At 40.4% G+C, this 22,970-nt stretch overlaps 1 long non-coding RNA gene and 1 pseudogene across 1 annotated transcript; both read right to left on the reverse strand.

Moving 5' to 3' along the window:
- Positions 1–2,450: 2,450 nt before the first annotated feature.
- LOC140529961 (uncharacterized) lies at positions 2,451–14,494 on the reverse strand. The gene is made up of 3 exons (XR_011975746.1): positions 14,296–14,494; positions 4,243–4,436; positions 2,451–3,212 (listed from the first exon to the last, which is right to left on the reverse strand). It is a non-coding gene; the product is annotated as an uncharacterized lncRNA (long non-coding RNA).
- A 7,341-nt stretch (positions 14,495–21,835) lies between these two features.
- On the reverse strand, positions 21,836–22,596 carry LOC140523224 (5-azacytidine-induced protein 2 pseudogene; annotated as a pseudogene).
- Between the last annotated feature and the right edge of the window lie 374 nt (positions 22,597–22,970).

Genomic DNA, 22,970 nt, shown 5'->3' on the forward strand with positions numbered 1-22,970 from the left:
TTTTTTCTAGATAAGGAGGCAGTATTTCTCTGTGCTGTTAACAGCTTCCTTGTTGGTATATCTGCTTATGTTCAAGGTCTTTGAGTTTTCTTTTTCCTGAGATCTTTGGCAATTGCAGTCTTCCCCCCACCCCTTATTGCTGACTTTCTGACACTCTCCTCCAGTTTCCCTTGGAGATGAATTTCAAAGTGTCTCAGCCTACTCCCATCCTGGGCAATTCACACTTGACCCTCCTAGGTTACTGCAGTAAGTGGCATGGGGAGGGGGACCAGAAGAACTGGTTCTGGCTCTTCCCTTAGTCCTATCCAAATGTCACACAGTTCCATATGGAGCTCATTCAATCTTTTCCTCAGTTGTCTGGTCCATGGCTCAGTGCTGCCCTGCTACTATCAGAACCTGATCAAGTATCTGCTCTTTAGAATTAGGATCTTTGGGCACTGGGAGTCAGTGGCAGTTGGACTGTGGAGTTGTGTTCTATTGTAAGTGTTGGTTGGCTCCTGCAGCCTTAGTGGGCAGTGTGGGAGAGCAGGCTGAATGGGTATTCTTTTAAGCATAGGGAATATTGGCCTTCTCTGCTATTGGTTTATTGAGTTTCAAACCTGTTTGGGTTCTTAATGTTCTAGTTCATGGAGAGAGCTGAAGTAATTTTTTCTCTGGTGAATAATTCCTAATTTGGAGAAAACTGAAAAGTTATGAGAATTGCAGAAATTAGCTAGTCCTCCATCCTGTTGGTCATGTGAACATGCTTCCTTGGTATCTTCTAGGCCCCAACTAAATCTTGCCTTTTATACTAAGCCTTCCTTGATCACTCTTAATTCTAGTACTTTCCCTCTGTGGATAACTACAATTTCCCGTAGTTCACACGTATAGGTAAAGCACCCTATTTCTGACTTTCAGCCCTTTGAAAGCAAGACTTTTCTCTCATATTCATTTTTATCTTCCTAAAGCTTAGGCCTGATCTTGTCACATAACTCTCCCCTTTTCCCATTCCATAAACTCCAGTGACTCTTTATTTCCTCCAGGATCAAATATAAAATTCTCTTCCTGGCTTTTAAAATCCATCATAACCCACTTCCTTCCTTCATTTTTTGTTGTAAGATGTGTGACTTGTCTGGTCCCAGAATGGCTGATCATTCTCTTCACCACTGAGTAGGGTGTTATGTGAATGCAAATCTTGAGCCCTGAGTCACACCAATCTTATCTATCAGGTGTTATATGAAGGAAAAATAGGGCATGTAACTAGAAGTTGGGGAATTTGAACATGGTGTGCATGTGTGTAATGGAAGAAAGTTGCTTTCTCATAGGACCATAAATGTGGAACTAGAAAGTCTCTGAAAGACCATTGTCTTAATTTCTACATTTGAATCTAAAGAAAATTTCAAAGTTTCTCCAGAAATCAGTTTTTAATACAAAGCTAAAGGGGAAGGAAATTGTGACATTCCACCAAAAAAATATAGTGGTCCAGGGGAGGACATCTCACTAGAGTAGAAAGGTATAGCACTGGATATTAGCTTTTTAATTCAATTAAAAAATTCATTAACATCTGGTACATACAAGGCTACCTTAGACCCTGGGAATACAAAGGTGGGGAAGAATGATGATCTTTGCCCTCAGAGTTTGCACCCTAATCCCTTGGCCTTAAAGAAGGCTTCAAAGTTAGGATAGTTCACCCACCTTCCAACCTCCTTTCACAATCCTGAGCCTAAAGGACTTGTTAAATTGGTTCATTTACCTAGGAGCTCAAGGTAACTTTTAACTGCCCCACTGGCTACTTAGTCATAAATACAGTGTTTTGATTTCAATCTACTACTTCTACTGACAAAAATGGGAAAATCTGGAGTAGCTTTCGCCTGACCTTCTAGAATGGATTTTGAGAGGAAGAGGAGGAGGAGGGGGGCAAAAAGAGGAGGTAAGAAAGGGAAGGGGAAGGAGAAGAGGACAAAGAAGAAAACATAGAGAGGAGGAGGGGAAGAAGAAAGAGGACAAAGGCTTGGGAGACCCCCTTCTCCCATGGCCCTCCCCTTCACATCCCCAAATCTCTAAGAACTGTAGGTGTGGCTCCAGTGACAACTGCTAATGCCCATAGGGACAGCTCTGGAAGAGCAGTTGGCACTTTCTTAGGGATGGACGGGACAGGAACTACAGCTGCTATTCCCACCTTAATGAAGCCCAGTTCAACCTTCCCTTTCAGGTCTACCTCTAGGTCCCAACCTCCTCTGCTTTCAGAAACCCCAGCAAAAGCAGAATCATTTTCCAACTCTAACCCTTGCCCAGCCTGCTGCCCCTGAGGTGTGACTCTTTGTGTTTATCCATTGATTAGGCACACATCTTTCACCTCCTCACCTAGTTAGTGACTCAGCCTCTGTCTCCACTACTCAGACACACTTAAGCTCAAGTCCTGCGGTGACAACCCAACTACAAATGCAGGTATAGTAGTCTTTAGCAACCACTGATTAATTGACATTTATTGATTTATTGACATTTATTGACTGAGGGAGGACAGCACTTGCACAGTTTCCTATAAGCATAATGAAAAAAGAACTAAAGAGACCCTTCATGGGAAAGAGTGGCAGCAGCAAACATCTTGCTGGCTGTGCTTTAACCCACCAAATGTTCCTTTCTTCCTCTTTCTTCTTCTCTTCTTTTCCAGTTAGTTTCATGATATTTGCCATCAAATAGATGAAAGGTTGTCACGAGGAAGGAAGGATTAGACAAGGTGAGGTCATTCACAGGGAGTAGAGTTACAAGACATTTGCAGGGAAGTCTCCTGTTCCTGCTAAGGAAAGATCCCTGAACAGAGGGCTGACCAAAAATGGAATGGGATACCTGGACTACAAAGAGAGTGAACTATCCATCCTTGCGGGGCTTTGAGCTGAGGATCAACGACCACTTACTTTTCATGGATATTGTCCAAAGAAGACACATCCTTTGGGCCAGGGTTTGACAGATGCTTTCTGAGATACGTTTGTATAATTGTATAATTATGTAATTATTGCATAATTCTCTTACTGTTTCAGTAGCTGAGTCTCTTGTGCTTTGTCCAAAGGAAAAGCATTTCTCATTTAGCTGTATATAGTGGCATGGTGAAACTCTTATCTTCACGATATAAGACAGCCACTTTTTGTTTTATGAGCATAAGCCCCCTGTTCCTGAAGCAGGTGCTGAGAAGCCATCATCCTCCTTTGTTGATACTCATATAATTGTGCTTGTTCCTGCAGAGAAATAAGAACAGAAAGGCATCCAACAGACAAAGTGCAGGTGAAATCAGAGGGGCCCCTCTCTTAGGTTTGGCAATACAATTTAACACAAAGAAGTACTACCACTAGGTTCTAGGTGATGGCATACAAAGGCAAAAACAGGAAAAGTCCCTGCCTTCAGAGAGGTCACGTTCTATTTGGTTTTTTAGTGATTGCTAGCCTTAAGTTCTGTCTGTTTACCAACTTTCATTTGTGAATATATGAACATACACAGTACTTTGCTAAGTTTTGAGGAGAATACCAAGAAATATAAAATCTGATCCTTACCTTGGGGGAGTTTACAATCAAGTTAGAGATACAACATGAACACATATAAAGAAAACTTAGAATACAAGGCATTATAACTAATTGTTCAAGAAGTGGTACCCTAAAAGTTCAGAAATATTCAATAACTCTTTGAATATTTTGAATTTTCCCTTCCCTTTCCTCTCTCCTTCCCTTTTCTCTCTCCTTCCCTTCCTCTCTCACTCCTTCTTCCCTCCATCCCTCCCTTCTTTCTTTCTTCTCTTCCTCCCTCCCTTTATCCTTCCCTCTCATCCTTTCTTCCCTCCCTTCTTTCTTCCCTTTCCTCTTTTTTTCTCCCTTCCTTCTTGACTTTTTCCCTTTCTTCCTCTTTCCCTTCCTCCTTCCTTAATTCCTCTTTCCCTCCCTGTTCCTCCTTCCCGTGCTTTTTTTCTTCCTTCCTTTCTTCCTTCCCTACTTCCTTCTCTTCTTCTGTCCTTTTCTTCCTCACACTTTTCTTTTATGTCTTTTCCCGCTTATCTTCAGAGGCTGACGTAATGACTGTACAGAGTAGGCATGTAATAAATGTTTACAAAATAGACTAATAAAAAGAGAGAGGAAATGTTGTCCTGGAATATACTGGTCTTCCTTTAGAACCAAAAATTTTCACCATTCAAGGATTGTAACTGTATGATCTCCAGTGATATAAGTAATTAAGGGGAATGGGGAAGAGGACATATGTTGAACTGGGACAGTGTAATACCTGTAGTCTCCTAGCCTGCTCTCTCTCTTCCTCTGCCAACAATTGCCTCCTGTGGGCTTCCATATTTGCAGCCATTTGCCTTAGTTGCTCTTGATGTCTCCTTTCATTTGCCAACATTATCTGTTCCTGTCTTCTTCGCTGTATTCCCAACTCTCCTGCAGCAGCTGCTGCAGCTTGTACATTCCTCTCTTGCTCTGAGAAGGAAAAAGAATTATAGAAATTTAGCTAGAGGTAGAAAGGGCATCTGGGTGGTGCAGTGGATTGAGAGCCAGGCCTGGAATCAGGAAGATCTGAGTTCATATTTGGCTCCAGATGCTCACTAGCTGTGTGACCATGGGCAAGTTGCTTAATTCTATTTGTCTCAGTTTCCTCATCTGTAGAAAGAGTTGGAGAAGGAAATGGAAAATCACTCTAATATCTTTGCTATGAAAACTCCAACTGGGGTCACAAAGAAGGGACATGACTAAAATGAATGAACAAAGACAATAACTAGAGGTACTAGGCTGATCACTTCTCCAACCTTTCCCTCACCTTCCTTCTTTCCTAGTTCACTCTGAAGCTCATACATTCCACCACAGTGGGTCCCTGGTCAAGCTCCACTTAATAGCTGTATTTTGGGCCCTCCTGTCTTTGAGTGAATTTAGAATGAATGTCAGTGTTAACTGTTTCTCTTTGGAACAGCAACCCTGAGGCTCTTCTCCTCCCAGCTTGATTTTAATTTTTTTGTTTTGTTTTCTTCTTATGTAAAGGGGCCAACCCTTAACTCAGTTCTTAAAGAGGCAAGTCCTATTCCCTAAAGGGGCATTAGCTCAGTCTGAGTACCTGAAAAGACCTTAGCCTAAAAGGGCAAGGGTCTCCCATTGCATCCTGGGCCATCTCCAGTCATCCTGATGAATATCTGGTCACTGGATCCAGATGGCTGAGGAGGAGAAAGTGAGGCTGGTGACCTTGCACACTCTCCCTCATTCAAATCAAAGTCAATTGCATGTCATGTCATCATGTCCCTGATGTCATGGTCCTCTTCAAAAATGCATGACCAACACAACTCACCTGTTTACTATTGACTTGATTTCAAAGAACAAATATATTAGATCTCTTTACTAGGGTAAATAGTATTTGTTTAGAGAGAGAAATATTTAGAAAGCACAAAAGAAGTCTTTGTTGAATTCAAATGCTCTCAAGGACATCAAGTCATCTTAAATAACATTTCTGAAGGCAGAGGGCACAATTCTCAGCACTCCTCAGGTTAGAGTCTCTTTCATGTATTTTTCACCTTCCATCACTTTTTCTTTGGAAGTTAGTGTTTTGTCTGTCTATTTAACTGCATCAGCTACAGTTTCCTTTGACTTCAAGTGTTCTTCCACAGTCTTTTCTGCCTGGAAGATAGGGAGACAGTGAATTGAACACAGGAAATAGTGATGTGAGGGTAAAGCCAAGACTTGTTCATTCATCTGAGCAGAGTTTCCCTGTGGGTCACTCCAGCTGATAATACTATTAATTATTCACCTTGAGGCTTGGAAAAGACCCTTAAAGTTTCCTGGTTCCCATTAATATGCAACCCTGAACCTGTGCCCAAAGGGAAGATTACCTGCATCCCCTTCTTGGGCTGCTGTACTTATATATGAGCTCTTCCTCCTTCTGAAGAAAGATGCCGTAGTCCCCTGGTTTGGAGAAAGCCTTCTACTTCACTGTATCACAGAAAGTTTAAGTGACTGCCCCAAGTCACACAGCCAAGACATAGAAGAGATTGGTTTCACACCCAGGTCTCCAATTCTAGAGCCTCTTCTGCTCAGGATCTTAGATTTAGAACTGGGAGGGACCTTAGTCATCTGCTTGTTCAATGAAGAGGAAGCTGAGACTCATAGAGGTTTAGCTCTTTGCCCCAAGTCAGAGAGGTCATTAGTAACAAAGGTGGGATTTGAACTCACATCCTCTGACTCTAAAATGCAGTGTTTTCTTGGTAGTACCATACTCCACCTACCTTTAAGGGGATATATTCACAAACTGTGATACTTCTTTGGGATTCTTGTGCTCCTTCCTGCATGGCACTGGGAGACCCCTAGCTAGTCTGCTTCCAGCTTTCTAATTATTGGAACTTATATATGCTACCTGAAGTTATGATACTTCAATATTTCAAGGAGTCCTCATTCTTGTTTTATTCACATGTTCCACTCAGTTGCCAAACCTTGAGATTTCTATCTCCACAATATTTCTCATATGTGTATATGTAGGTATATATAATATATGTATTTATGTATGTATATATGTATGTATGTATATCTCCCCTTCTGTCAAGTCACATAACAACCATCCTAGTTCAGACCCTCATCATCTCTTGTTTGGAATATTGCAATAGTTTCCTAATTCATTTCTCTGTCTGAAGTCCCTTCTTCCAAATCATTCTCTTTAAACCTGACAAAGAGGTTTTCCTAAAATGCAAGTCTAGCCATGTCATTGCCTCATTCAAAATTCCTGTAGTTCTGTATTACAGAGCCACAACAGTACAAATTTTGAAAGCTAGAAATCCAACCCATACCCCAAAAGCATCCCCACTATATCATGCTAAACAAATGATCACCTGTTCCTATAACATTTTAGTTCATAGGATTCTATGTATCTTTCCTCTGAATCCTTTGAAATGTGCTTTTTAAAATCTAGGGTGCAGCATGCCTATATTTTCTCTCCTCTATCATTCTCTCAGAAGGAAATGTCACTTCCTCCCAGGGTTCTCATCATTTCCACCCCAGAAATCAGTTCTTCCTTGTTATTGAGAATCAGTTCCAGAATAAAATTCTCCCATGTTGGTTGGTGATTCCTCGACTTGACAGCTGAAATTATGAGTAAGGTTAAGTCACAAAGTTGTGAGCTAGTTTTTGGGGAAGAGAGATCTCTCTCTGTCTGGACAACTGAAATCTCCCATTATCACTATGCTGAGTTTCCCTGCCTGATTAGTAAGTTATTTTCCAAACTTCACATCTAGTTTCTCTTTCTGTCTAGGTCAGTAGTATATTCCCATGATAAAATCACTACTTTTTATCTTTCTTTTGAAATTAATGCAAATTGGTGATGCTGAATGGCCCCTTGGCAGCTTTGCTGGGGAGATACCTCAGGGTAGTTTTCTGTGTGTGACCAAGCCTGAAAGCTCATGGAGGCTTAACACCTGGAGAACTCATCCCAGCAGTGGCTACTGACTGATACAACTCTTCCCTCTTTTGGTCAGTGTCTTTTTCATTCAGTTTTCTTCAAAGTGCTTTTTCTGCTTCCTCCTCCTACCTGCCTGACTTCTCAGTCCCCTTTCCTAGATCATCATCCATGCCATACTTCCCAAGCATGGATGTCTCCCAGGACTCTATCTATCCTGGGGCCTTCTTCCATTTTCCTTTTGTCTCCCATGTCTGAAACTCTCCCCCTCCCATTCTAGGCCTCTTGGCTTCCCTGGTTTCCTTCAAGTCTCACTTAAAATTTCCCTTTCTCCAGGACGCCTTTCCTGCAGTCTCCCTTAATGCTAGGAAAGTACCTTCTCTCTGCTGATTATCTCCAAATTGTCCTGTATGTAACTTGATTGGACATAGTTATTTACATTTTGTTTTCCTCATTAAATTGTGAATTCCTTGAGGGCAGGGACTTGTTTTTTCCCCAGCACTTAGCATGGTGCTTAGCGCATAGTGGGTGCTTAATCAGTGCTTGTTGACTGACTAAGAAAATGTGGCTCCTGTGAGGCTTCTCAAAGAATCTTGTGTCTTTGGGTAGTAGGACTATAATCTAGAGCTTGAGAGACCATCTACTCAACCTTCCCACTGTACAGATAAGGAAACTGAGGCACAGAAAAGTTAAAGGACTTGCCTAAAGAGTTGCACACAAATAGTAGATGTCAGAGGTGGGATCTGACCTCAGGTCTTCTGACTCCAGAGCTCTTTTCTCTCTTCTAACTTTTCTCTATGTGAATCTATCAGTCTTTATTAAGGATCTCCTATGTGCCAGGCACTATGCTAGTCATTGGAGTTAAAAAGAGAAAATAGTCCTTCCCTTAAGAAGCTTACATTCTCTAGTGAAAGCAACAAATACATGTACAAGTACATACAGGATATATACAAAATAAACACAAGGTAAATTTGAAAATGAGATACCAGCAGCTGGAGCGATCAAGAAAGGAATCACGTAGATGATGATATCGGAGCTTAAATGACTCTTAGAGGAGCAAAGACTGTATGCTAGGCATTGGATTCAGCCTGTACAAGGATTCAGAGATGGGAAATGTGACTGTTGTCTGTAAGGATGAGCAAGAAAACCTGTGTGGTCAGGTCAAATTGATGTGCCATAGGGCTAGAATGGTAGTTTGAGCTAAGTTGTGAATGACTGTAAATGACTTTGAACTCTGGTAACAAATTGTAATAGTTTTCAGGTTGGCAAGTTCTTTTATATGCATCATCCTTTTGATTCCAGGTTGATTGGCTGAACAAAGTTTCATGGAGTCCCTACTAAGGAAGCAGATGTGAGGGTGGGATTCATTTGCACAGGCACCAAGTACACAAGTTTGACATCTACTACTTTACCCTTCCATTTGCTTCAACTCTGAAAGCCCCTCCTAGGGATAAACCATTGCTGGGGAGGAGGAAAAAAAAAAGAACCAGTTCCTGCCCTCAAGGAATTCAGTCTCTAATTGAGAAGAGGAGATTCTGTTTAATGGGCACAGGATACCAGGGTTTATTTATACTCTACATACTTGTTACAGCTCTTTGACCTGATCAGTTTTACAGGAATCAGTAGGCTCAGAGTTCTGTGACTGATGGACTATCCTTAGGTAAAGACACCACCCTCACCTGTTTAGGTTTCTTCCAGTCTTTTATATCTGGAGCCACACTGATTATTGATAAGGACATGATCCTAGAAAGACGGGCTAAACACTTCCATAATTTTCTCAATATTGATTAGTGATAAGGACATAATCCTAGAGAGATGGGCTGAACACTTCCATAGTATTTTCAACAGACCATCAGCAATCAATGCTCAGGCCATTGACCATATACCTCAGGTGGAAGTCAGTCCCTCCATAGCTACACTTCCAACTGAAGAAGAGGTTTTGAGGGCCATTAGGCTCCTTTCATGTGGCAAAGTACCTGGTGCCAATTCTATTCCAGCTGAGATTTACAAGGTAGGGAGACCATTGCTCATATAAAAGCTGACTGAAATTTTCCAGGTTATATGGCAAGATGACATTATCCCCCAGAAGTTCAAAGATGCCTGCATTGTACATCTCTATAAGAGTAAAGGGAATAGATTGTCCTGAGATAATCACAGGGGGGCTCTCTCTCTTAGTCATTGCTGGCACGGTTCTTGCTAGAGTCCTCCTTAGTAGACTGAATCTTCACCTGGAAGATGGTCATATACCTAAGAGCCAGTGTGGCTTCAGAAAAGCCTGAGGAACAGTTGATATAGTGGTTGCTGCCCAACAACAGGTGAAATGCCAGGAGCAGAACAGAGGTCTGCATATAACATTCATAGATCTGACCAAGGCCTTTGACACTGTTGGTTATGAGGGCTTATGGAAAATTATATCAAAATTTGGCTGCCCGGAGAAGTTCATCAGTATTGTATGTCAGTTTCACGAAGGCATGTTTGCCTGGATTCTGGATAGTGGCCCATGCTCTTGTGCCTTTCCAGTCCCCAATGGAGTGAAACAGGGCTGTGTGCTTGTTCCCATGCTTTTCGTGTAATGTTTCAACCATGTTGTCAAGTGCTTTCAATGAGAACGAACACGGCATCAAGGTGAACTACCATACTAAGGGTAAGTTCTTCAATTTGAAAAAGGCTACAAGCCAAGACCAAAGTGGAGGGAGTGTTGGTGCTTGATTTTCTGCTTGTAGATGATTGTGCCCTCAATGCAGCCTCTGAAGCTGAGATGAAACAAAGTATGGATCACTTCTCTGCTGCCTGTGCTAATTTTGGCCTAATAATGAACACTAAGAAAACACAGGTACTCCATCTGTCACCACCACACCATCCATATGTGGAACCATTGGTTCCAACAAATGGAGAACTTTTAAATGCTGTGGATAAGTTCACTTACCTTGGTAGTGTACTTTCCAGGGATGTACACATTGACAATGAGGTTATCACACACATTGCCAGAGCTAGTTCAGTGTTTGGGAGGCTCCAAAGAAAAGTTTAGGAGAGAAGACATATTAGACTGACTACCAAACTGAAGGTCTACATAGCCATTGTACTGAGCTAATTGTTGTATACCTGTGAAACATGGACAATCTGCCAGCACCAGGCCAGGAAACTGAATTGTTTCCATTAGAACTGTCTTAGAAAGATTCTGAGGATCACCTGGCAGGATAAGGTATCAGACACTGAGGTCCTTACTCAAACTAAACTGCCAAGCATTCAAACTATGCTTCAGAGAGCTCAACTCCAATGGGTTGGTCACGTTGTTCAAATGCAAAATATACACTTGCCAAAAGACTATTTTATGAAGAATTCACATGGGGCAGGTGATCACATGGTGGCCAGAAGAACTGATACAAGGACACCCTCAAAGCCTCTCTCAAGAACTTTGGATTTGATTGTGCAACATGGGAGAAACTGGCACAGAACTGCTCACCATGGCGTGCCCACATCAGAAAAGGTGCTGCACTCTATGAGCAAAGCAGAATTGAAACAGCACAAAGGAAATGTAGAATAAGCAAATTTGGAGTAACCACCCCAAATGTTAGCATGGACTTCATGTACCCAATCTATGGTAGAGCATTCTGAGCTCATGTGTGTCTGATCAGCCACAATTAAGCACACTGAAACTTTACTTTATCATGGTGATGTCATTTTGTCCCCTTCGAGAACGAAGGACAACAACCAACCAATGAACCAACCAATCTGTATGGGCGATGAGACCTGGATAGTGAATTTGGTGTAAATCACTGCATGATATCCCTGGATTCTATTGACTAGTTCCACAAAGACTGCTAGAACATGTAAGCAAGGAGTTGCACATTTAAGGAGTCAGAAACTCAAACAGTATGTGATGGACTGTTTTCTTATTATAGTTTCTATAAATGATCCAACTCCATTAAAAAAAAAAAAACAAACTTCTCCTTGTATTTTAGATGCAAGCTTTCAGTTTCATACCTTTGTTCTTGTAATCCTTCATTTTCCAGATTCTAATCATGACCTCGTAGTACCATAGGATCCTACATTTTGTGCTGGAATGGGCCTTAGGGATCACCCAATTTAGGACTTCTGTGGCTTTTATATCTCATGAGCCTCTGGAAGTCTAGTAGAGCCTGTGAACTCTTTTTCAGAATAAGGTTTATAAAATCCATTTTTTCCTTTGAGTGAGTACATACTTGCATTTCTTATGGAATTATTAACTCCTTCTTGTGGTTTTTTAGATTTTCAATAATTTTTTTATACTTCTAGAAGTTTTCGTTGATTTTTATCTTATCTCTCCAGCTTTTGTCCCTGAATAAGGAATTTGTGCCAGGGCCAGGCTTCCCTTCCCTTCCACCAGCCCAAGTGTTTGAGGAAGCTATAGTACAGTACAGTACCGTAGGCAGAGCCCTGGGAGAACCTGATGTCAGAAGGCCTAGTTTAAAGCTGGCCTTAGACACTTGCTACCTGTGTGCCTCGAAGCAAGACAAAAACCTTATTTTTTGCTTCAGTTTCTTCAGCTATAAAATATGGTTACTATTAGCATCAACCTTGCAGGGTTGTCCTAAGAATCAAGTGAAATTATGTTTCTAAAAAGCACTAGCATGATCCCTGACACATAGTAGGAGCTATATAAATACTTATTCCCTTCTCTTACCCTTCCATTTTAAAAGGCTGAGCTGTTTGACTTGGTCTCACCTTGAATCCCTGGGTTCTTGTGCTGAAATTCCTCTCCTGGGCCTCACCCTCACTCCCCTGACCATGGATCTTTAAGGTTCAGGATGCAGGGTCTTCAGGGCCCTTTCTGGTGTCTCTGAACAGGATGCTACACACATTGGAGCCTTGGGTGCCTGGGCTGTCCCTGAGTGCTGTGGTTGGCACTGCTACAGTCACTTGTTGCTTTCTGCCTAATTTTGCAGTTCTGAGGCTGAAGTCATCTGCTGTCGTTTTTCATTGGTTATCTTCATCATGATTTCCTTTCAACCTGGGAGTTTATTTGGGGTAGGTATGGGGGAGCTAAATGGTTGGTGCCCTGTTCAGGCAGCTGTTTTGTCTGGAAGGTGAATTACTGATTGATGTGAGGAGTTAGGGTTGAAAAAGAAAGAAAGAAAGCATGGGGCTTTTGTTAGGAGGAATACTTTTCTTGGAACAGAGATCACCTTTCCAATTTGAAATACAATTTACATTTGTCTCTTAATTTATCCTGTCTATATCTCTTTCTACATTGCCGTTTGGATATTGTCTCTCCCATTAAATTGTTTACTCCTGAAGAGTTGGGCCTTTTTTTGGGGGGGGGGGATGCTTTACTTATTTTTTACTGCTTTGTACCAGGGCAGCTAGGTGGTTCAGAGGATAGAGCACCAGTGCAGGGGTCAAGAGGACCTGAGTTCAAATCTCACCTCAGACACTTGACACTCACTAGATGTGTGACCTTGGGCAAATCACTTAACCCCAATTGACTCATCCTGGGTCATCTCCAGTCATCCTGATGAATATCTGGTCACTGGATTCAGATGGCTCTAGAGGAGAAGTGAGGCTGGTGACCAGCACAACCCTCTCTCACTCAAAAACAAAGTCAAGTGCAAGTCATGTATTATTTCTCTGATGGCATGGTCTTCTTCAGCAATGAAGGATGAACACACACACATACACACACACACACACACACACACACACACACACACACACACACACACACACACACTGCTTTGTACCTGGCACCTAGCCCTTACTTATTGACTTGACTTCTACCAGGTAATGCATCAAGAGTTTACCAATTAATCAATTAAACAGAAAAGTGAATGATCTTTAACTCTTTTTAAAAAGCCAAATTAATACAATTTCCAATTATGGTCCCTCAGCCATGTAGACAGCCTTTACCTAGTCTTTAGGCACTCCCCATACCAGGAGTTCCAGATGTAGTACAGTTTAGGTGCTAAGATCCAGATCTTGCCCTCAGCCATACCCACTAGGAGCTAGCAAACATCTCTAGCTATTTCCCCCTCATAATCTCCCAAAGGGGAAAATATCTGGTGGGGGGAAAGTCTGGATCCAACAAACTGTTTGCTCTTCTGGCTTCTGATTGCTCAAACCCTGGCCTCATGATAGAATGAGATGCCCTCCCACAGAAGCCATTCCTCCTTCTGTGCTCTGTTTCTTTCCTTTTCTGTGGGGACAAGTTCATCAAATAGAAAGACACCACATTTATTTGGAGCTGTGGTCGAGGCTTGCCCTCTTGCCCTTCCATTCACAGCAATTTCTACTTTGATGAAGTATTTCCTATTTCAGTGCTGTGCTTAGCCTTGGTCCATTAGCATTTTGAGTGCTTGAAAGCTTGGACTTGAGTTCGGTTCAGAAGTTTCCAGTTTTCAGACTGAGTAGAGAGTAAATAAGTCACGATAGGGAAATTGCCATTAAAAGAGCCCACAGTCCCACAGTATCTAATTCTAATAAATGGGAAAGCAGGCTGTACAGAATGAGATTCTGGAGGGAGGATTTTCAGTGTCAGTGGGCTCTAGATTCCTGTTCAGGTCTTTTCCTCTGTCTTTTTTTTCTCCTCCCTCAAACCTTAAGATTTTCAACATATGGACAGTTTTAGCAATTTGTATCACAGACAATATTAAAATAGCTCAGCTTCCCAGAAGCATTCTATACCAGACAGTTACCTCTCCCCCTGACCTCAGTGCCTAGGATGGTGCTCTACATCAAAGTGGACACAGCAAATGGTCTTAGACTTTGCTGATCTCTGAGGTGACTGAGGACCAAGCATAGCCTGTATTGAGTAAAATGACATGCCCTCCCACCTCCCCACTCAAACTTCAAACACAAATTATAAAACAGAGAGAACAAAGGCTTTACAATTTCTGAGGGGCCTGTTTGTAGAAGGAAATACAGAAAGGTTCTTACCACTTCTTTACGTCACAGTCTCTGTGTTTTCCATGTTTCACCGTGTTGATGACTTGATTTTGTTGTTTTTCTCTTAATTCCTTGACTCTATCTCTCAGTCAGTTTGCTAACTTAAAACTCTCTGATCATTGAACTTTGAGGGTTTCCGGTATTCAAGGAATTCTGGGAAGCAGAAAAAAATATGGAGATGAAGTAATAGAAAAGGGAAACTGAAACTAGTAGCTAGCACTTTGTGTAAGTGGCTGAATGAGGACACAAAAAGAGGAAGTGCCTAATAAGGATGTCGAAGAGCATTAGAAGGGGATCTTTGAGGTGACGTTGGCTTGCCCTGATTCCCACTGTTGGAGGACAGGTGTGAGATTATCTAAAATAGAAGATCATCTAAAATTTATTTATTTCTGCCCTTGGAAGGTTGATTACAATTATCTGGATTTGTGTATTCTTTATTCTGGAAATCAGCTTAAAAAAGAGAGATGAGATGAATGAATTTGTCTGATTTCTGTCTCAGGATCCTTTGCTCTCTTCACTTCTTTTACTTATCCCATTTGAGAGTCAATAGCATCATGCTGACTGATGCAAACTCTGGTATGATCTGAGTTGCCTTCCTTCATCTCTAAAATACTGAGATGTTTTGGTTTCAAAGCAATCATTGGATGATAGATCAGAGAGGCAGACACCTTAGGGATCATAAGACAGTAGATTTAGAGCTGTCAGGGACCTTAGGGATCTTCTACTCCAACACCTTTTCGCAGATGGACATAATGTGACCCCAAAGAGTTATATGACTTCTCCAAGGTCACACCTGTGGTCTGTAACAGAGATTGTCTACTCAGACCCTTTCTCCAGTCTTCTTTCAAAGGATTAGCTATTGAGAAACCAATAGAGAAGGCAGGTTATTGGTAAAACAGTTACTGAAGACAGTAGACCTTGTCATTCCATGTACAGGTAGCTCTGTTTTCTGGTGATTCTTGAGGTAAGAGATTATGTTGCCAAAAGGAATCCAAAAAGTATTAAAGATTACAAAGGTCTTCACAAGAAATTAAAGACCTTGGAGCCACATGTAGTGTTTCTTCACTGCTTCTAATTCAAATCAGGGCAAGATTTAATAACGATAAGAATAAGAGTAAGAAACATTTATGTAACACTTTAAGCATTGCAAATTACCTTACAAATATTTTCTCATTTTTTTCCTCACACTCATCTTGGGGGAGTAGATGATCTTAGGCAATGAAAGCCTGGTTCAGAAGATGGTAGCTGAGAATGGGCTTTTCATTTCTGGACCACTATTTAAAAGAAATATAGCAACTATGAAGCTTCCAGCTGAATGAAGGCATAGAAGGGCAAGACAGATTTGGAAAAAGAACACCTGGTTAAGAAGATGGTGGCTAATGATTATATTTTGATTTCTAGACCAGAGCTTAAATAAAAGGAGCAATAAAATTCTGGCTGTGCGCTGAGTTGGGCGTACAAAGAAAGGCAGAAATCAGTGCTTGGTTTTTGGGGTTTTTCTGCCACAACGTATAGGACCTCAAAGAGCGTATTTATTAGAATGGGGGAGATGATGTATAAATCATTAAGTAGTTCCAAAGTATACGTATATATTTATTACATAGTATTTACATATGTGTGTATTATAGATACGTTTACACACATGTAGATATAAAGGTGTGTGTATGTGTATGTATCTATATATTTATATATGTATATACATACATACATATATATATGCATGTGTGTGTATATATGTATATATAAATATATATGTACACACACACGGAGATATTATACACACAGAGAGACACACACATACATATAAGTTGTTGTCCATTCTCAAAGAGGACCAAAATGACATCTATGCTAGAGTCAAGTTTTAGTGTGTCTAACTGTAGCTGATCAGACCAGTACAAACTCAGGATGCTCTACCACAGGTTGGGCACAAATAGTCCATATGAACATTTGGAGTGGATTCTCTAAATTTGCGCATCTTTGGTTTCTTTTGGGCTATTTCAATTCTGCTTTGCTAATAGAGCACAGCACCTTCTCTGGTGTGGTGTGTGTGTGTGTGTGTATGTGTGTGTATATGTGTGTCTATACATATATATATGTATAATATAGACCTACAGAGAAGATGATGTACTGTGCTGAGAGAGGAAGCAGCAAAGACCTGGGGTGTTTGGGAAAGGTCCTTTGCAGAAGGTGGGACTTAAGCTGAGTCTTAAAGACAGCTAGAGAAACTAAAGTGGAGGTAATGGAGCAAATAGTAAATTAGTTTTTATTCTTCAAACTAATGCTGCATTTAGCTTTATGTGAAAATATCCCTTTACACAAATAATTTTGAATAGTCATATATGAATACTTAATTTAAATGGCTGGGTTAAAGATCCAGAGATGTTTAGCTTGGAGAAGAGCAGACTTGAGGAGGCACATGGCAGCTGAACTCAAGTCACTGAAGGGATGTTTTGTAGAAGGAGGATTGGACTGGTTCTGTTTGTTTGAAGAGAAAAAAACCAAGAGTAATGGGGGTAAGTAAGCTGCATGAAAGGGGAATTAAAGGTGGACTCAGGAAATGTCTTCTGCCCATCAGTGTTGGATCCACATGGGAGGAGCCTCCTGGGATCTTTTCCTGGGGCTCTAAGCTGAGGCTAGATGACTGCTAGTAAAGGATATTTTAGAATAGAGCCTCCTCATGTGGGGAGGTGGGCCAGGAGGGTGGCTGAGGTTCCTTCCACCTCTTCAAATTCTGTGATTCGGTAATTTTGGTAAATTGGCTCATAAATAAAAAATATTTGGATTTCAAATTTTAAAAATTAAGTGCAATAAAAGTACTTAGGGAAAGCTGCCTCCCAGACCACTGTCGTCTTCTTTCTTTTTTTTCTCTTTGGGCCAGCACAGTATAAACCCTACCTTTCTTTAGCATAGATTTGGTTTTTACTAACAATAGCTGCCATTTTTTAGAGGCAGTTAGATGGGCATAGTGGATATGAGGCTGGATATGGAATCAAGAAGATCTGATTCCGGATTGTGACCCAGAGACTTACTAGCTTGGTGAAGTCACTTAACTTCTGTCAATTTCAGTGTCCTCATCTATAAAATGGAATAATAATGGTACCGATCATACAGGTTCTTGCAATGAGATAATGGATGTAAAGTACTTTGGAAATCTCAAAGGTCTATATCAATGCCAGCTATTATTACCATTACTGCTGTTGTTGTTTAGAAAGGGTACTTGGGGTCAGAGAGATGGATGAGACTGAGTATAATTCATCGATTTGTAAATCCGAGAAATTTACATTACTTCACTTTAAAAAAATCTAGATTAGATGAAATTTAGATTAGATTAGATTAGATGAAACTTAAATTGAATACATGTAAAAAATAATTGTGTGTATTAATAGAAGACCCTTATTCTATTAACTAGAGTCTTCACACATAGAATTACAGAATTTAAGGGTTGCAAGAATCTTTTCCAATTGCTCCTATATATAATGTGTTTGTAAATAGTTGTCTCCATGTTGTCTTCCTGTTAGACTGTGAGGTCTTTGGGGGCAGGGACTATATTTGTTCTTTGCCTTTTTTTGTTTCCCCATTGCTTAGCATAATGTCTGGCACATAGCATGTGCTTAATAAATGTTTATTGTCTGAAAGACCTTAGAGATCACCCCTTTATTTTCCAGATTAGCAGAAAGAGGAAAAATGTTTTGCCTGTGCCTGTTTCCTTTGGAGTGTTATCTTTCCTCTTAATCCCGCCCCCTTCCTACTTACTTCTTTATTGAATTTCTTATATTTCTATATCAAGCCTTTTGCATGCCTGTGTGCAGGTGTGTGTGTGTGTGTGTGTGTGTGTGTGTGTGTGTGAGTGTGTGTGTGTTTGACACTCCTTTGAACAGGATGAACAGGTCATAATTAACACAGGGGCAGGCATTAGGATTAAGAGGGATTGGGAAAGATTTCCTGTAGAAGGCAAGATTTTACTTGTGACTTGAAGGAAGACAGGGTATAAATAGAATACCAAAGCAATCAAGACTGACTCACTGACAGATTTCTGCAAAATTATAATGACAAAATTGACCAAAAGAAGAGATAAAAAAAGACCCCTTCCCCTGCCACAATTTCTTTGCAGAGGTGGTGTCCTAGGGGTATGGAATACTGTATATAATGTCAGATGTTTTCAAGATGGTAAGTTTTGTTGGATTGCTTTTATTGCCTTCTTTTTTATTCTTTATATGTGATGATTTAGCAGTTGGAATAGTACGCATTTAAAATGCTTTATCATTTATTCCTTTTTGAAATGGCTGTTTGGGAGGGGAGGATACATGGGTAAGTTAATGTGACACCAAAATAAGAGATATCTAGAAAAATATATGTTTAAGAAATGATATGATTTAAATGACAACTTCTATTACCTTTTTTACCTTGGGTCTTAGAAAAGTACTTATCCACTCTCCCTCCTCTTAGCTGTGAGTCAACAGTCAAACATAGGTTTTTATCTTTATATCCTTGCTGGGTTATTGGTTATTCTTTTGCTTCAGCTCCTTGTTCTTTTTTTTATTTAATCTTTTTGTTACATTATAAATTCCAAACTATCTTCTTCCCTTCCTTCCCACCCCAGTAGAAAAGGTTACCATTTGACAGAGATATATGTGTGTCTATGTATATATAGATATCTATACATCCACATATGTGTACATATATGTGTATGCATATCCACATATATATATGCACATATGTGCATATATGTGTGTGTATAAATATATATATACATATTCACATATAAAATCATACTATGCATACCTCTATTTATCAGTTCTTTCTCTGAAGTTGTTTAGCATCTTTCTTGGTGGATCCCTTGTAGTTGACAGTATTTATAGTACTCAGAATAACTTAGTTGTTCTTTGAACAATATTGTTGTTATTATATATGATGTTCCATGCTCATTTCATTTTTCATTATTTCCTTTAAGTCTTTCTAGAATTTTCTAAAATCATTCTGCTCATCGTGTCTTACAGAACAGTTTTATTCCATCACAATCATATACCACGACTTATTTAGTCACTCTCAACTGAGAAACATCACCTCAATGTCCAGTTCTTTGCCACCACAAAGAGAGCTGCTATAAATGTTTTAGAATATATATTTTTTTTCCTTTTTCCCTGATCACCTTGGAGAAATTATCTAATTGTCATATTGCTGGATAAAAGGGTATGCACAATTTTATAACACTTTGGGCACAATTCCAGATTGTTGGATCAGTTCACAGTTGCATCAAAAAGGTATTAGTGTTCCAGTTTTTGCACATCCCCTGCAACATTTGTCAATTTTCCCTTTTGTTATTTGAGCCTGTCTGATAGGTATGAGATATCTTGACATTGTTTTAATTAGCATTTCTCTAGTCAATAATGATTTAGAGCTTTATTATATGACTCTATATAGTTTTGATTTCTTCATTGAAAAACTGCCTGTTCATATAATTTGACCATTGATCAATTGGAGAATGGCCCAAGTCAGCGTATAAGGTTGGCAGTAAGGGTCTATAGCACTGGGTTGGGAGCAGAACCCAGTGCATCAGGGGCCACACCAGCATAGACTGGACCAGAGCAGTTCTCAGGGGACTAAATCAAAGGCATCTGTGGAAGTTTCCAGAAGTTTCAGCCCAGAAGCACCAAAGATAGCATTGAAAGTCAGGGGAAAAACTCTGTTGGACCTGAGTGGAGGAAGGGTACAGGGCAGTCCCAACCCTAGGGCAGCAGAGAAGGTGGTGTCATCAGGGGCAGTAGCACCTGCTTCCAGAGCTCCTAGCCCACAGACAGTGTGGGGATCAAGTGACTGATAAGAGGGCAATTACATGAATCTCTTTGCTGGCACTGAGGCAGGGTTCTCTAGCTTTGCCATGTCTGGATTTGGGTCACAGTCCTGGCTGACAATCCTAGGACAAGGGGCAGAGCTAGTGTGGTGAAGCTTGTGGTAGCAGTGGAGAGGGAAGTCCCCTTCACCATTCCAAGGCAGAAAAGAGAGCTTGTGGTCACTCACAGATCAGAACAGGTCAGGAAAGGAGCCCATGAGGAGAAGAATGCCTTAAAAAGCAGAACTGGCCAAATGGAAAAGGAGGTTCAAAAGCTCACTGACGAAAATAATTCCTTAAAAATTAGAATGGAGCAAATGAAAGCTAATGACTTTGTGAGAAATCAAGAAAGTATAAAACAGAAAAAAAAAAGAATAAAAAATAGAAGACAATGTGAAACATGTCATTGAAAACAACTGACATGGAAAATAGATCCAGGAGAGATAATTTAAAACTTATTGGGGACTACCTGAAAGCCATGATCAAAAAGGAGCTTAGGCATCATCTTTCAAGAAATTATCAAGGAAAACTGTCCTGATATTCTAGAACCAGAGGGTAAAATGGAAATTGAAAGAATCTACTGATCGCCTCTTGAAAGAGATCCCAAAAGAAGGACTCCTAGGAATATTGTAGTCAAATTCCAGAGTTCCCAGCTCAAGGAGAAAATATTACAAGCATTCAGAAAGAAACAATTTTAGGATTGTGAGTATACAATCAGGATACCACAAGATCTAGCAGCTTCTACATTAAGGGATCAAAGGCTTGGAATATGATATTATCGAGGTCAAAGGAGCTAGGAATAAATCGAAGAATCACCTACCCAGAAAAATTGAGGGTAAAATGGTTACTCAATGAAATAGAGGACTTTCAAGCATTCTTGATGAAAAGACCAGAGCTGAATAGAAATTTTACTTTCAAATACAAGAATCAAGAGAAGCATGAAAAGGTAAACTTTCCAAGAAAGAGAAATCATAAGGGACTTATTAAAGCTGAAGTGTTTACATTCAAGGTGGTTGGAGAGAATATATATATGTGTATATATATATATATATATATATATATATATATATATATATATATATACACACACATACACACACATGCACATATATGTATATGTATGTATATATGCATCTATGTGTGTAGGTGTGTATATGTATGTGTGCATGTATAGATATATATTTCTGTGTGTATACACATTTATATATACACATATACATACTTATACATACATATATGCACATGCATATATACATATATATGTGTGCGCATGTATATACACCAAGATCACAGGGTGAGTTGAATATGAAGGGATGATACCTAAAAAATTAAATTAAGGGGCGAGACAGGAAAATATTGGGAGAAGGAGAAAGGGAGAGATAGAATGGAGTAAATTATCTCATAAAAGAGGCACAAAAAGGTTTTACAATGGAGGGGAAGAGGGGTGAAGTAAGAGGGAATGAGTGAATCTTACTCTCATCAGATCTGACTTAAGGAGGGAATAACATACACACTCAGTTTCGTATTTTACCCTATAGGAAAGTAGAGTGAAGGGGATAATGGGAGAGGAGTGACAGCAGGGAGGACAGATTAGGGGAGATGAGTAGTCAGAAGCAAACACTTTTGAAAAGGAAGAGAGTGAAAGGAGAGAATACAATAAACCAGGGGTGGTATAGGATGGAGGAAAATATTGTTACTCTGTTACAGCATGACTATTATGAAAGTGGTTTGTAGTTCGGCTTGCACTTGAGTCACGAGATGTAAATTAGACATTTCTCTCTTGAATTCCCAGTAGGCATGTTGCATGTTATCACTTGGAATGCCTGGCCTTTAGAAGTCTGTGTTATTGAGATTGTCTTCCCAAGATTGATCCTTGTGTTTAGATTTTTGCAGTTCTGTTCTAAGATTAGTACATTCCTTTCTCATCAGTTCCAGCTCCTGTTCCAAACCATGGAGTTTTAGGTCATTGCTCAACTTTTCTACCTCCCAGTTAGATGCAGGTCTATTTAGATTCCTCATCACTTGCTGAGTCTCGACCTCAGGCCAGGGCTGGAGGGGCTCGATTTCTTTAGTCTGTAGCTGTTCATTGAATACTTTCAAAGATTCAGAGTTGTCTTTATTCATTTTATCCAATTTGCTTTTCAAGTTATCTCTATTTAGGCAGACCCTCGGATAAGCATGATAAGCCTTGTTTACTTGTTCTCGTCCTACTGAGCTTGTTTCTTCACCTAATCGGGTTTCAAGGTTTTCTCCCTGAAATCGTATTCTTGATACTTTAAGAGGGAATTCTCCTTCTCTGAGTCCTTAAGTCTCTTTTTGATGTCCTCATATGCTGTGACAAGGGTGAGGTGGGAGGCCATGGACTCATCTCCTGCATAGATTGACATAGCAGTGATGGTATCTCTCCTCTGCGTCTTTTCATGGTTCTGAATACAGATGTCACCTTCCACTAGTGCATCCATGATAGCTCCTTGTCTGCACTTTGGGTTTCCTCCTACATGCTGAACGAACCGAGAACACGCCGAGCCAGCGGGGTCACAGCGGGCTTCCCACCTCCGTGGGGCCACTCTGGCTCGGGCCAGGGCTCAGGCTCCCCACCCCTATGCCGCTCCCATCCTGGGGGCCCGCGGGGTCTGAGAGGATGGACGCAGAGAGGGAGACGGAGGGCTGCCGCCGGTAGGGTGGTACGCGCCTCCATTATTTTTTTTTAATAAAGGTAACATGTACCACTGAGAAAGAGGTCTTTCTATTCTCATTCAGTCGTCTCCCGATTTCTATCCTAGCTAGCTTGTCTGAGATTATATTCAACTCCTTCTCTTTTTTAAATTTATTTTTT

The sequence above is a fragment of the Notamacropus eugenii genome, chromosome 2 (genome assembly GCF_028372415.1).
Source record: "Notamacropus eugenii isolate mMacEug1 chromosome 2, mMacEug1.pri_v2, whole genome shotgun sequence".
In the NCBI taxonomy this organism is placed as follows: Eukaryota; Metazoa; Chordata; class Mammalia; order Diprotodontia; family Macropodidae; genus Notamacropus; species Notamacropus eugenii.